Source organism: Anas acuta, chromosome 3, assembly GCF_963932015.1.
Source record: "Anas acuta chromosome 3, bAnaAcu1.1, whole genome shotgun sequence".
Lineage (NCBI taxonomy): Eukaryota > Metazoa > Chordata > Aves > Anseriformes > Anatidae > Anas > Anas acuta.
Window position 1 is genome coordinate 33,896,474 of NC_088981.1, and position 14,398 is coordinate 33,910,871.

The following is a 14,398-nucleotide window of genomic DNA, read 5'->3' on the forward strand; positions in this document are numbered from 1 at the left end:
GCTGCTTCTGCAGCAGATTTGTCATAAAGAATCATACCAGCACTTTCAGGCAGGCAACCAAACTATCTGTGTTGTTTCAGACATTTTTCAGGGTTTGGTTTTGCAGTGGGTTAAGGAGAACTCCTACGATCCTTTCCACAAACACTGTTTTGGAAAGCCATAATCTCCTGTGGAGAGGCACTGACAGGCATCTAGGTAGTGTTAATGTTCTAGCAGTCTGTGTTTCCAAAATGGTTTTTGCCTATATTTGCATTAAAATACTAATTTAGCTGGATTAAATGCAGAAAGGAAATGTCTTCCCGTTTGATTAAGGACTCTTGCTCTTTCAGGAGTTTAAGGTAAATTTCCTCTAAGGTCATTCTATCAAAAATTGTTTCAAGCTACTATACATTTGGCTGAACTGTGATTATTCTGTGTGTGCATGGTATTAGCTTGCTTGGTCTGCAGTGAAGGAAGTTTAAGAGAAGCTACAGTAACGTGTTTGCTGAAGGTACAGAGCTCTCAAATGACGCAGGATAATCTGTGACAATGTTGTAAATACTGTTTGTCAAATAACTTCGTTCGTTTGGCCCTGGAAGGTGCGTGATTCAGCTTCTCCAGAATATGAAGACTGTGGATTCTTTTTCATGTAGATATGGAAGCATACCTAAACAACAAGGCGTGTTTGCCACTGTTTCCCTTGCAAATGAATCTGCATCACAATGGTGTTACTAAATTGTGTATTCTTTGTGTTAGTGGTTGTAGCATTTAACTCTGATTTTCATTGCAGGGTATTTTAAAAGCTTTTGGTGATGTTACACATATTGAAAACTAAGAGCACTATGTGAATATTAAAAATAAAAAATGTGATTAGCAAAAAGAAAAAATCCACAGGATGGTAAAAGCTCCTGAGAGTAAAGCCATTGAAACTACTAGACATGTTGAAAAGTAGCCATTAAATGGTTGGCTAACTTCACTTAGTAGCTCTCTTATTTTTAGTTTATGCTAATATTTGCTATCCTACATGCCTGTATGTTAATCATATGATGTGTTTAACAAGAAAATAAGGAGATCTTTAATTTGATGCCACAAGTTTAATCTTCAGTCTATTAATTCTAGTGGCTTCATATTGTATCATTTTTCCCCATTTTTTTCACTATATGCTCGGTGACTTGCATACTTTGTTTGTAGTCCCCTACACTAATAAACCTGTTAACAGGAGGGCCACTTTTCTTCAGAGCTTGCGTTTTCAGCAAAGTTTTCAGTGCCGTTTGGAAAAGAAATATCTTTGCAAAGTCTGCATTTGAGAATCAAGATAAATATGGGAATTGACAGGAAAACATTGGCTATAACATATTTGCCAGAAACGTTATGATATCTTCAGGCTTAGGAAGCAGACTATGTAGGTCAGTATTTCACACTACATTCACTTCAGTGTAGTCTCCTTTCCTAGGATATTATTTAGGTGAGTATGAGCAATGTTTTTCAACACCACACATTGCATATAAACCTCTCTTCAGTAAGAATTCAACATTTCTTCTGCTCTAGAGTGCTTTGAAGAAAGAATGTTTTGGTGGAATTCATCTGTGTAATTTTTTCCCTTCAAGCATAGTTTTTCCCTAAAGTCTGCCATATATCAGCATTTGAGACAGAAAATTAGAAATTTGACCTACATATGTTGCATGCAGGTTCCCATCAGGAGGATATTAAGGAAGGCATAAACCTTTCATATTTTATTAGCATTAATATAACCATTGAAGAAAGATCAAAACAATAAATCTGTCAAGACTCAGGAAAAGTTCTTTTACGAAAAACAGTTTTTACCTCATGCACTTGTCAGCTTGCATGCTGGAGGAGCTGTTCAGATAAAAAATTGTATTATGACACCAAATAGTGGTGGGAGTTTTTTCCCTCCTCTTTGCCAGAGTCACTGCTGTGGTAAAAAGTATTTATATTCTGAAGTGTGCCCATAGGACAAGGATTATAATGAAAAGAATGAGTAAGGACTCGCAATCATTAGTTTGGATGATGCCTTGAAGGTTTCGGAGAACCAATGGTCTGAAGGTTTTGTAGGGAAAAAGATGGGACTGTGGCACGGTGTATAGCTTTTTATGTATTTTGATTTGTTTCTTAATAGTTAAGTAATGTTCTGATTGATGGCAGATACTCTGAGGCTTGCTCTAGTCAGTAGGGCATCCAGATCCCATCTATATTGGGTGCCTGTGTTGTGAAAGTGCAGTACTAAGTAGCATATTACTCTTCTTTTTCTGCTGTGGAACCTAAAGATGATTGAATATGTAATTCAGAAGAGCCAGATTTTAAAACATTTTCATGCAGCTTAAAGAAACCTGGAAAAAGTCACTGAAACTGTTTGAGTGCGCTCAGTTAATTTTTAATTGTGTGGTAGAGAGAGTAATAGAAGCAGACTGTTAAAATGCAGTAATGAAACAGTCAATCCATAGATTATATCCATAAAGTTGGTGAGTTTTTAAATACTTTATTTCTCAGTGGTGGTTCTTGAGAAACATGTATCTGTAATACTCTGCGTAGATATATGTGCAGAGAGCTTACATTTTATGAGGATATCTGTCCTAGATGGGTATGGTGGTACTTACTTTGTGTAGGATCTGCCATATGCTCTGTGTCTTCTCTAGTTTAAAGTTTGAGTCTAGAAGATGCAAAGGGTTCTTCAGCAAAGCGGTTAAGCAGATGCACGGTCCTTTTCTTGAAGTTTCAGGTTTATTGATGTTCGCATACTGACACTCTGAGGCTGAACCTTGACTATCAAGACGACAGCCTTTTAGGAGTTACAGAAAGGGCAGGCTCCGGAAATACAAATCCACAAATTTTTAGCCACAGCGGACTCCAAGAAAACATTTTGTGTGATCATTTTCTTAATCCACATGTGTTGAGTAAAGACAAAAAGACCTGGTCTACCACTAACTAGATTGTTTTTATTCTTCTGATGTGCGTAAGTGCCTTTGCAAAGACTGTACGAAAGATTAGTGAACAGAGTTTATAACGTTAAAGCAACTTAGAGTTATTGTGTTATTGTTGCTTGTAGGGACTTCTAAGGTATTCTTCAGCGTTTGACTTTTGGAGGACACAGTGTTAGAAATCCAACCTTCTTAGAGCTCTCACACCAAGAGGAAAGTGATGATAGAACAGCCTTCAAAAACCATTATAAATCACCCAGCCCTGGCAATAATAGTGCCCATTAGAGATGCTCTTTTTTTTTCCCCTGCTCAGTTTCCAGCTGTACTAATAGAACACCGCATCAAGCAAGGCTGTAAATAAAAGTTATAACCTAATAGGTGGGCACTGAAGTGGAACGGACAGGAGCTGAGGCATGGAGGCCTTATTACTGCTCATCAGCAATTATAAACAGGATAAAGTGTCTGGGACTTGCACTGATGCAGCAAGAGCTAATAGAGGCTGGGAAATGACACTATACAATGATCAGATGATGTATGTTGATGGGTTTTTACTATCTCATCTTATTACCTATTTCTGTGATGTGTTGTATTATCTGTTCTGCGCTTCCATATGCATCTGGATAGACACGTTGGTTTCCCCTGCTGCTCAGACGAGTTTGGTGTTTTTTGCACACACGCTTTGCATCGGTTTCCAGTAGTGGCTATCCGAGAGCCTTCTCAAACTGATGATTATGATTATTGTAGATTAAAATGTGCCTAATGGTAAGGATCATTGTAGTCACATCTGTAAACAGCTTTAAAGACTCGCTGCAGTTGTAGGATTTATTCTCAGTATCACAGTGTTCAATTTTACAAAATCACCCTCATTCATTATGATACGGTCGTCTTTCCTTTCATTATGGATATGGTTGTCTTTTGCACTGAAAACCTCCTGTGCATTTTTAGACTAAATTTATCATAACCAAGTGTCTCTCATTGGAGAGTCTGAAGAGATGGGTTTGGGGTCAACATATCAAAAAGTTTGTTATGAGTCAGCTGTAGGTGTGATGATCCTTGCCTATGAGTTATAAAAACTTCAGCAGTTCCTGGGAAGGTTTTTAAGAGCTTGTTAGCACACAGTAATTGGTAATATTCACAGAAAAGTCTTTCATGATCTTTTATCCATCACAGTGTCTAGCACATTTCTGTGCTAGACATCTAAATCATCTCTTTACAAAGCCACAGAGAAAAAAAATGCCTTGAAATTTAGCCTGTACTTGCTTTAATCTAAAGAGAAGTTTTGCAAGCATCTTCATAGTTCATACATTAATCACTCATGCCGTTTACTTCTGAACAGAATTTTTGTCTATAGTAGTGGGAAAAATACAACATTCAGAAATGAAAAGGTGTGCAGCAGTATGATGGCAGCGTGTGAAAACACTGGTTTCTATCCTTGTCTATTCAATAAACCCAGGATAAAATAAATAGATTATTTTTCTGTCACGTTAAGAATTTAGGACAGGAATACTTACATCTGCCTATGTCAAAATACACTAAGCTAAGACAAATAGAAACCCATTCTGATCATGGTTGGTATTTATTTGAAATTAACTTTCACACATACTGGCTCCTAGGTGCACCTTTCCTCCTATGCATGGTGCATAAAGTGAGGATGCCAGGCAGTTGAAGTGGCCAACTCGACAACAAATGTAATGTGGCTGTGGAAGCACTATTTCATATGCTATATAGAAGGGATTAGAAATACCCACAGGCAACGTTTTGAGGATGTTTATAAATCTGCTAGTAATTCCTACTTTGGGAATAATCCCCTTTTTCTAATCATTCTGTTAAAGCCATTTATGACAGGCTAACACAGGTCTTAAAAAGAAAATAAAACTGCTGTTATAGAACAGGATAAGTAGGTGAATATGATAATGTATATACTTAATAACATTTGCCATTTTGTTCTATTGTATTGCCCAGAATTGTACCAAAACAGATGAATGTTCTTATGAGCACATAGGGCAGTCAAATGTGATATCCATGTCAGTGGTGCATCCTTTATGAAGACCAAAAAAAAAAAAAAAAAAAAAAAAACAACTCAGAAACAAAGGATTGCTACTTTGCCATTGGGTGGTCTGTCAGCATAGCTTTATGTTCAGGGGCCTTGTGCAGAAGGTGAGATTTGGTGCATACTGGTTTAAGTGGCAGAAAAGTGTACTGATTTAAGTAGGTTTGGATTATACAGGTGTGTATAGGTGATGAGAAACTAGCTTTTTCTCCCCTGTGAGGAGTGGAAGAAAAGCACTTCAATACTGTAAAATTAAAAAATAATAATTCAAACCTTTATTAGGAAAAGAACAAAAGGTCTCCTGGCCTGTATAACATCTCAGCAGGTGGTGAGGTACATCCTTCTGTGCAATTTGATAGCTGTCCCATGCTGTCAGTTCATTCAGAGTCAGACTGAAATTTTTCAGATCCAGCATCCTAATGGAGAAGGTCTTCCAGATACTTTGCTGCCCTTATTTATTCTCTTAAATCACCCAAATTTATCCTCTTATATTCTTCGTGCTCTTTAGGTATGTACTCGAACCTTCCTTTTTCACTTCTACTTCACAAAATAACCTGTGTTCAGCTTTTTGATTACTTCGAAGTCCATTCCTCATCTTTCACTTGTCTTAATCTCTTTTTGCTGCTCTGACTCAAATTTTTCATCTGTTTTCGTAATGGAATTTGGGGTATGAAAATAGAAGGCTGCATTGGAAGTCGAACAACTTTGAGGATAATGTGCATAAGTCGAGAGGACAGGCTGATCTCCTGGAAGGAGTTCACATTAATTTGTAAGCCAATAGGAAAATGATTTCAAATGCCAAATTAAGGGCAGTACCAGAAGATAGGAGAATAAGATCAGCTATGTTAGGAAGAGCATAGCTGACAGATGAAGGAAAGAGGGTTTTGCCCTCTCATTAGCCCTGGAACAGGCACCCATGAAGGCTGTGAAATGTGTATCTTTCAAGTTTGTTAAGCAGGGACTGTGCAAGCCTCTCAGCAACCTGACCTGGGTTTTAGGGTTACCCTGCTTTAAGCAGGAGGCTGGGCTGGTGGTTTTCAGTCTGGTGGGCGAAATGCTTGCCAAGTACCAAGTTGTAGGTTTTCAAGATTTTTACCTTTTAAAATCCAGATATGAGTACGTGTTTGTATTAAAGTCTTGCAGAGTTGTGACAAAGGATTTGTCCTAGGATCTGTTGAAACAGTAGGTAACTTTATTCTTTATATATATATTGAATAAAATGAAACAAACTTTTATATCCGTTTTTGGTAGTTTCAGGCCATGATTAGTTTTCTAAACTATCATGACCTCTCTGTGATCAGTTTAACTGACCTTTGACAGCTGGTTAATATTTATTATTAGAGAATATACAAATAAGCTTATTTGGCTTTATGATCCCAGCAGGTCTTAATTCTTTTTTGCATTGCCAGCATCCGCCCACAGACTGTTAGAAAGCCATCATCCCTGAATAACAAAATCACAGCTGAAAACTTCAAATAACCTGCATTTGCATTAATTTTAGGGACAAAGGAATTGGGGTCCCACGTCCTGCATTTCCCACCTATAACCCCATCTTAAAACCTGGTAAGAATATCTGTTGGAACAGGACTGTAGGAGATGGGGTTTGCTTTATTCCCCTTTGGGTTTGCCCAGTGACCAGACAATAGGGAGAATGCTGCAGAGAACTATGGCAATCACTGACTTCAGAACCTGCAAGGGCCTCTACTCCTGCCAACCTGAAGAACCAAGCTGTTTCTACCCCAGTGTGTTGCAGTTAGTAAGCAGCACCTCGATCTAATCTGTTCAGATCCAGAAGACGACTTTCTTATTGGTGGGCTTGAGCAAATGAGACAGACAGCTTTTATAATTTTTCTTTTGATATTTTATTGCACTCGAGGCTTGTTCAACCAGTTCAGCATTAACTAACTAGCCTGACACATACTTAAAAGCACATGGCCGCTTAAAGTTGCTAACTACTGATTTCAGTGAGCATCAGAGAGCTTCAAGTACAAGGTTTCACTATTTTCTGTTTAGAAATTACTTTTCATGATGACCTTAAAATTATATGGAAGTAGTTTTAGTCTCTTGGAATTATGCTAAGCATGAACAGGGGAAATGAGAACACAAAATGAGAATTTTCTTTCATTCTTTTTATGTTCACTGGTTGTTCTGCAAACAAGTTGCTTCATTTTCCTATTCCAGTTCCAAATTATTATCCATAACAGAAACTTCAGGGAGTAACTGAGGAGACCAGCATCCTGGGGCAAAAGAAGGTTGAAAATGAGTTAGGTGTAAGACACAAGACAGGATACCAGGGCATGCAGTGTTGCATCTTCTTGTGGTTGTTGATCTGTTCTACATCCCCCTTTGTGGAGGTCTGGTCTTCAGGTTAGTGTAGATGCTCCCAGATATCCCCTTTCTAAACAGTAAGAGTTTCCCCTAAAAGCCTGACTTCTGATGTATCGGAGACAGCAATAAGGTGTGCAGAAACTGTATTCTGTGCCAGGACAGGTTGTGTTTTCCCCATGGAATTGCTAGAAAAAATAACAATCCAAATATAAACTGCTTTTTATGTTTTGTTTAAAATACCTGAATTGAAAACAAACTTGCAGGTAGATAAACTGTACTTTTCAGAATTCACACTTAATGCATTCGGTAAAGTACTTATCAAAATACAAGAGCTTTCAGGTATTTTTCTTAACATTAGTCAGACAAAGTCCTTGGAATGATAGTCTCTCATTGCAAAATTTCTGTTGCTATTGGCATCACCCAGGTTCTGCAGTTAATGACAAATAAGGTTTTTTTGAAAGATAAATATTGAAAATACATATTTTTTCACTGCTAGCAGGCAAGAGTTCTTTACAATTCCTCTTCTGAATCGGTGTCTTAGCCTTGGAAAACCCTCATTATGCCAATGGGGGAAGGGTGCACTCAGAAAAACTTGGTGTATGAGTGAAAAATAACAGAGCAAGTAGTTTCTATATAGAACGGGGTTTAGGCTATTAGTTTGAAGAATTACTTTCCTGAATACTGTGTACCGCTTGATTGATGAGGACATAGCTGGAGTATACTACTAGTATTTTGAAGCAGAGCAGCACTGCTTATTTATGCGCTCTTGAATTGACTAGCAAATCTGCAATATTTATAGCATTACCTATTCATGTTAATCCAATTTTAGAGAACTTCACAAAGCATAAGAGGGCTCTCAATTAAGTCAGCAAAAACAAAACAGCTTTTGAATTTCCCATTTTACCAGAGCCAGTGTAAGCTTATTTGTACATTTGCACAAATGTATTCATATATGTAAATATGCATATTTGAATACTAGAAAGTAGGCTTCAGGTGCTCTGGAATGCCTGGCATGTTTGATTTGCTTTCATAACTTTTTCGTTGCATGTTGTAGCTTTTTTCTTCCTTTTTTTGTGGTTCTGTTTTTCCACTTAGCCCTCTATACTTGTTCATTATTCCTTCATTTTATAATCCCGTTCTTATGATTCAGAGTTCAACGTCACCAGAATCTGTCATTGTCCCTCTCCCAGCCCTAACCCTAAATTGCTAAAATACGTTATCTAAAATGCATGAAATATAAACATTTTCTTCACATGTTTACGCTCCCAGCAGGAAAAGTGGGCAGCAAGCAGGCTGAGTGCTCAGCAGGACAGGCCAGCCTCTTCAGCCTGCACAAACTGCTCTGATGTTGTGGGCTCCAGAAGTTTACAGACCTCGCTCTTTGACGTGACTCAGGGAATGACCCCCGTTGGCCTAGGTCTTTAAATGAGCAAGATCCTTCCTCTGCTCAGCCGCAATATGGGTGGCCAGTGCCTTACAACCTGTTCCAATGACTTGAAATACGCACTATGCTAATCCATCAAAGGAGCTGGACAGTGCGGGTGCCCGAGTCTGTTCAAATATTGCACTTGCTTGAATTAATGGGTGTATAAGTAAAAACGCTTAAGAAATAAATTAGCATTTTCCATTAACTGAAGCCATGCTGACATCTGAGAGTGTATAGGGAATGGAGTAAGGCAAGAATTTAACCATGAGGCAGATATAGTACAGGAGCCTAAATACGAGATGAAAACTAATTCACTTCTTGCTTAATTTAGCAATTATGAAATTTCTTGACAAGAAAGAATAATATGCATTTTCTCACTCTAATTATAACTTGCATAAAATGCATGCAGTATCCTATGTAGTTCACTGTCTGTCATGCTATTTTCAACTTGCGTTTTGTTCATCTAAGTTACCAGATTAGTCTCTTCCGTTTCATTAGAGATGGCAGTTAATAGCCTCATTAAGTTACCCTGCAGTTACAGCATGCTTCCTTTTGACTGATGGTAGTACCAACAACACAGGCTTGGAGGAAAAAATATAAGAGAGCTGAGAAGGAATTAGTGCATATATTTATATATTAGTGCAATATATACATATTGCACTAATATATATTAGTGCAATATATACATATATACATATATATATATGTACATATTGCAATATATATATATATATATATATATATATATATATATATATATATTCATCTTTCCATCCAGAAATTACGTAATTACAGGATAACTGAGGGTGGAAGGGGCCTATGGAGATGATGTAGTCCTCACTGAGAGCAGGGTCACCTAGAGCAAGCTAGGTACCATGTCTAGTCAGACTTTGATCACCTCTGAGGATGGAGCATCCACAACCCCTCTGGGCAACCTGTCCCAGTGCTGGATCCTACCCTACATTTTAAAAAGTAAAATAAAATGCTTTATGTGTAAATGGATAGTTACTAAAATTAATGTTTTGGCAGAGGGAGGCGGGAAGGCGAGTTTTGCTAGCAGAGTCTGAAGAACATCAGTGATATTTCAGATGTGGAATGTGTTACAGGAGCTCTTTCCATTGTGTATCTCAAAGAGCAAGGGTTAAAGCCGTTGGTTTCCGGTTTCCTTGCTGTAGGGTAGTTGGTTGGCTTTGCTCATTAGGGCTGTAGGAAACAACTGGTGTTGATTGGTTTTGTTAATTGGCATGGAAATCGTAATTTCTGTAAAGCAGCTTTTGGGGGTTACTTAAAGTCTTCAGTGTGATTTCACTGGGAGCCTCCTGAGGCACAGAAGGTGTTGATAGGACTTGACTTCCATAGGGGGTATCCTATAGCCTCTTGATTCCACCTCGTGATGAGACAAATGAGCTTTACAGCATCATAACTGCTTTTAAACTCTATGTGGGGGGGAAAAAATGAGTGAAATGGGGATGCTAAAGGTACTGCAGTGATGGTAGAAAAGAGGTTGTGTGGTTAAACGTTCCTGAAGGGCCTATGTGAGTATTTGAGACATCTGTCTGCAGTGTTTTAAGAAAAGCTGAGGTGAATTCACACAACAGATTCCTTGTGAGTGCTTCCAGAGAGGTGTACGCTTCGGTTTGTGACACAGCTCTGACGTGCAGCCTTGATTGCACAAGGGAACAAGATGCTCATCTCGATGTAAATACCAGAGTTTCAAAATAAGTGTCTTCACAGCATGAAACAGCAACGGGGAGGAATTGTTGGGGACATCGCTGGTAAACTGCTCGGAAGATGTTAATCTCGAATTTCTCTCTCTTCATTAATAGTCAACAAGCAAATGTGTTTTGGAGTAACTGTGTTAATTTTAGGTTCATTTGAAGTAGAGGAGATGATTTTAAATAATGATTCTGGTAAATGTAATAGGAAAGGTTTGTAAAGATGCAGTTTCCTCTAGATGAAAGTTCTAATGCATAGTCAACATGCCGGGGAATTAAATAATCCCTCATCTAAAACTGGAATAATGAAGAAGAAAAGAGGGAGGGGGGGCAAGAAACTGGAGACAAGACATTGCTCAAACTCAAGTTAATCCCTGTTACGTGGTTATTGGCTGTGACTGTGTGAGGTTCTTCATGGACAGAGGTTTTAACAGCTCAAGCTCCTTTTAAAACGGTTTCAGAGTAGATGGCAGTGATGTTGGAGGGTTCATTAATTATTGCTGTTACTGGTGTTTGGACAGGCAGTCGAGATCATAAATGTCAGTCTGTCAGTGTGACGGGTTCTTTATGAAAAGAAGAAAACGTGATTGAGTGCCTCAAAAGCTGTCATCAAACCAGAGATGAAACAGATTCATTTCATTCTTGAAGCAAGCAGCAACAGAGGAGGGCTTCTTTTTCCCTTACTAGTCTCCCATCTCTTTCTTCCTGCCTGTTACCTTTTCTGTGCACACGTCTCTGCTGGGCTTACAGCTCCCCACCTCTCCCCAAAATGCCATGAAAGAGCCACCGTGATTGTTAGCGAAGCCAGGGGCATGCAGCCCGCGCGCTCCACCTTGACAGGAGATTGAAAGTGACTGGGATTTGGCTCTGACAGTTGTAACACAATTTATTTGGAAGATTTTGAGGGGGAACATGAATAATGAAGACAAGAACAGTGACAGTGAGGAGCAAATGTGAGCTGCTGTCCAAGGCACAACACAATTTCTAAGAACGGTACTCATTGTTTCTAGTCAAGCCTCCAGTTTAAATCTTGCTCAGATGAATTCATTCTCATATTTCAAATGGGAGCTCGATAAAAAACACCATAATGAGACAGACCTGCATCCTCAGACATAGATTAGAATAATAATCCTTATTTCTTGACTCCAAAATTAAAGTTGCAATAGGGAAGTGACGATGGCAGAGTTCCTTTAGCTGAGAAATTTCTTTGTGAAATTTCTTATGTCTGTTGTTGTTTTTCTTCATTTTCCAAAAAAAAAAAAGTTACAATTTTGACAACTGGAGGTAAAAGGAAAGCGTCCCTTTTTTATCTCAGAGGATTTGTTGGTTTAGGTGTAAGCCTAAAATGCAAGTTGAACATGGAAAATGTTTCTTAAAAGCAGAGGAAGAGGTAATTCTTGTTTCTCAAATCAGCCTTCTAAGGAAAACCGTCACTGACTGAAAGAATCCTCTCCTTAGCCATTTTTGATTGCTTAATAGTTTATACTGAGAGTCTACTCTGAACTCTAGTTGCAGCACTTTATCCTGTTCCTATTTTTTTCTGCAATCCAGGTAGTAAAGCTGGGAATGATAATTGCCATTATCCATCAGCTCTCTGAAATCTCGTGTTGCAAGATTGCAGGTGCTGGAAGCTGTATTTTGCATCCAGTATTCGCGTCAGTATTGTGAAAGGCAACGTGATGTGCAAGGAAAAACATGCTAAAAGTTCTGATTTCTGCTCCGTGCTTTCTCTTTGCTCCTTGTACCTACCCATAAGAAGATGTACGCGCATGTGTTGGTCCATTTTGCAGTGAGTATTAGCTTGTGCGTTGAGGGCGTTGTGCAGTCGGTAGCGGGACTGCTGGAGCTGTCCCTGAGAGTTAGGCTAAGTTAGCTCAGTGTTAGCTCAGATGCACATTTAAAAATTAGATATGTAATCTTTCATTTCTATCATATTAGTCAACTTCTGTTAATATTCAATTAGTCATTACCAATTAACAGGAAATGTATAATTGAATATTGTAATTAAAGGGCTACTAGCCTGACTTGAGGTAGCTATTTTTCTCATTAAGGCACATGACTTCATTAACTGATTAGGCACTGGTTGGCTCACATACATGAATTCCATATTTGGCCTTATAATAGGCACAGCACCGTGTTTTCCACGGGCTCAATGCAGAATGCAAAATTCACTTTTGAGAAGTACCAGATTGGCGTGTGCTTCCAAAAGGAAAGCAGTGTGGGAGGCACCTATTTCAAAATAGCATCGTATCTGTTTCTCTGAGTGATGAATAAACTACAAACTGTGTAGCTCCCCACCTTTGGCAAGGGGGTGGGCTGTGGCAGAGTTTTCCTGAACCCTGCCTCTCAGCTCAGTGACAGCGTACGAGTTGTGTATTGAAAGGTGCACCCTGCTACATTCAAGGCTAGCCCACTTCCCTAGGCACTTGGAAAATAGTTTATATACGATAGGATGGCTGCCTCAGAGTGTGAGTCGGGATCTCTGCAGTCTATTCAGAGGAACTCTCTCTTAAATCATCTTCTGCAGAGATTTAATTAAAGCCAGGACCAGTTGTTCCATAAATGTGTTAATTCATTAGGCACTACTTTTCATTGTCAGCGTTCCTGCACAGCCAGGCATGCAGAGGTGGAATAAGTTACGTACTGAGTGTTAGTTTAGCCCACATAAATGTATTTTGTAAGGTGTAAGCTGTAATCTATGACAGTGATCAAAAAGAAGGCTATATTGAGACATACATCAGATAGAATTATTGCAGCTTAATAAAAACTTATCACCTGTATACAGTGCAGAAAGCTGCTCACTTTTCTGTGAAATGTGAGATGTGAGGAGTTTGTATGTATTGAAAAACCAGGCACATTTTCAGCATGTCTTAGCAGTATGACAGAAAGAAAGAAGACCCGAGTGAGGCAAGTTGCATATTTATAATAATGGCTGTAACATTGGGTTCCAACAGCTGTAAAAATGCTTGAGATCTGAAACACGGGTAAGAAACGTGAGTTAGTTTCTATTGCATGTGAGGAACCAGGGAAAGTTAAATGAGCGTACCCTGGAGAGGGAGAGGCTAGCAGGTGTTCCTGGTCCAGCTGCAGTAGATACTTGGTTTGGTAGAAGTGCGTAAGCAGCGGACCAGATAAAATCATTGAAATAACAAGGATATGGGCGGTGTTTTAGCCACAGCAGTTATTTCTGCAGAGTGGTACCTGGAAAATTACTGTCTTTCTCAGCTCCTGCATTGGAACGTACTTTACAAGAGGTATTCAAGTTAGCCTTAAGGAAAGCACTTTAAATTCTGAAAATGTTCGTGGATAAGCCAGGACAGCTAACACAAAGTAGACATCTCTTCCATAAGCACAGGACACCATGCAACAGAAATTTGAAATAAAGGCAAAAGCAAGTTTGATAGGGTAGAGCCCTGACAGAAAGACAAAGTTACTGTGTTACTTGTAGATTACTTTCCTTTAAAAACAGGTTTAAATGAACTACTGCTTTTTTTTTCCTTGATCACCATCTTGCGCTGGAATGCTGACCCATTGCAGCAATGTCTTTCAGCAATTGGTCTCCTTGCAACACTACTACAGACAATGTAACTTTTAGTACAGTTGGGATTAAAATTATTCTCAGTTTCTATTAAAAAGAAATAACAGACTTGAGTCAGCTCTGCACAGCCTTGGGAGGGGAAATGCCTGTCCGACCTGACCTGACTCAGACTGCAGAGCAGCAGATCTGCTGAAATCCACTGCCTCCAATATGCCACAAAAATAAGGTCTGGGCATTGCAGGTTCCAGCCAGTACTGCACTTTTCCTTCAGGACTCTAGAGCCCCAGCCAAAACACTGTACATTGTTTGGAAAATAATAATAATAATAATAATAATATATTATTATATTATAATATATTATTATATTATATATATAATATTATATATTATTATATTATATATTATATTATATTTTATATATATATA

At 38.6% G+C, this 14,398-nt stretch overlaps 1 protein-coding gene across 2 annotated transcripts in view; it reads left to right on the forward strand.

Annotated features, from left to right (window-relative positions):
- ZFAND3 (zinc finger AN1-type containing 3) overlaps positions 1 to 14,398 on the forward strand; it is a 132,330-nt gene that overhangs the window by 100,735 nt on the left and 17,197 nt on the right. The window lies entirely within an intron of this gene.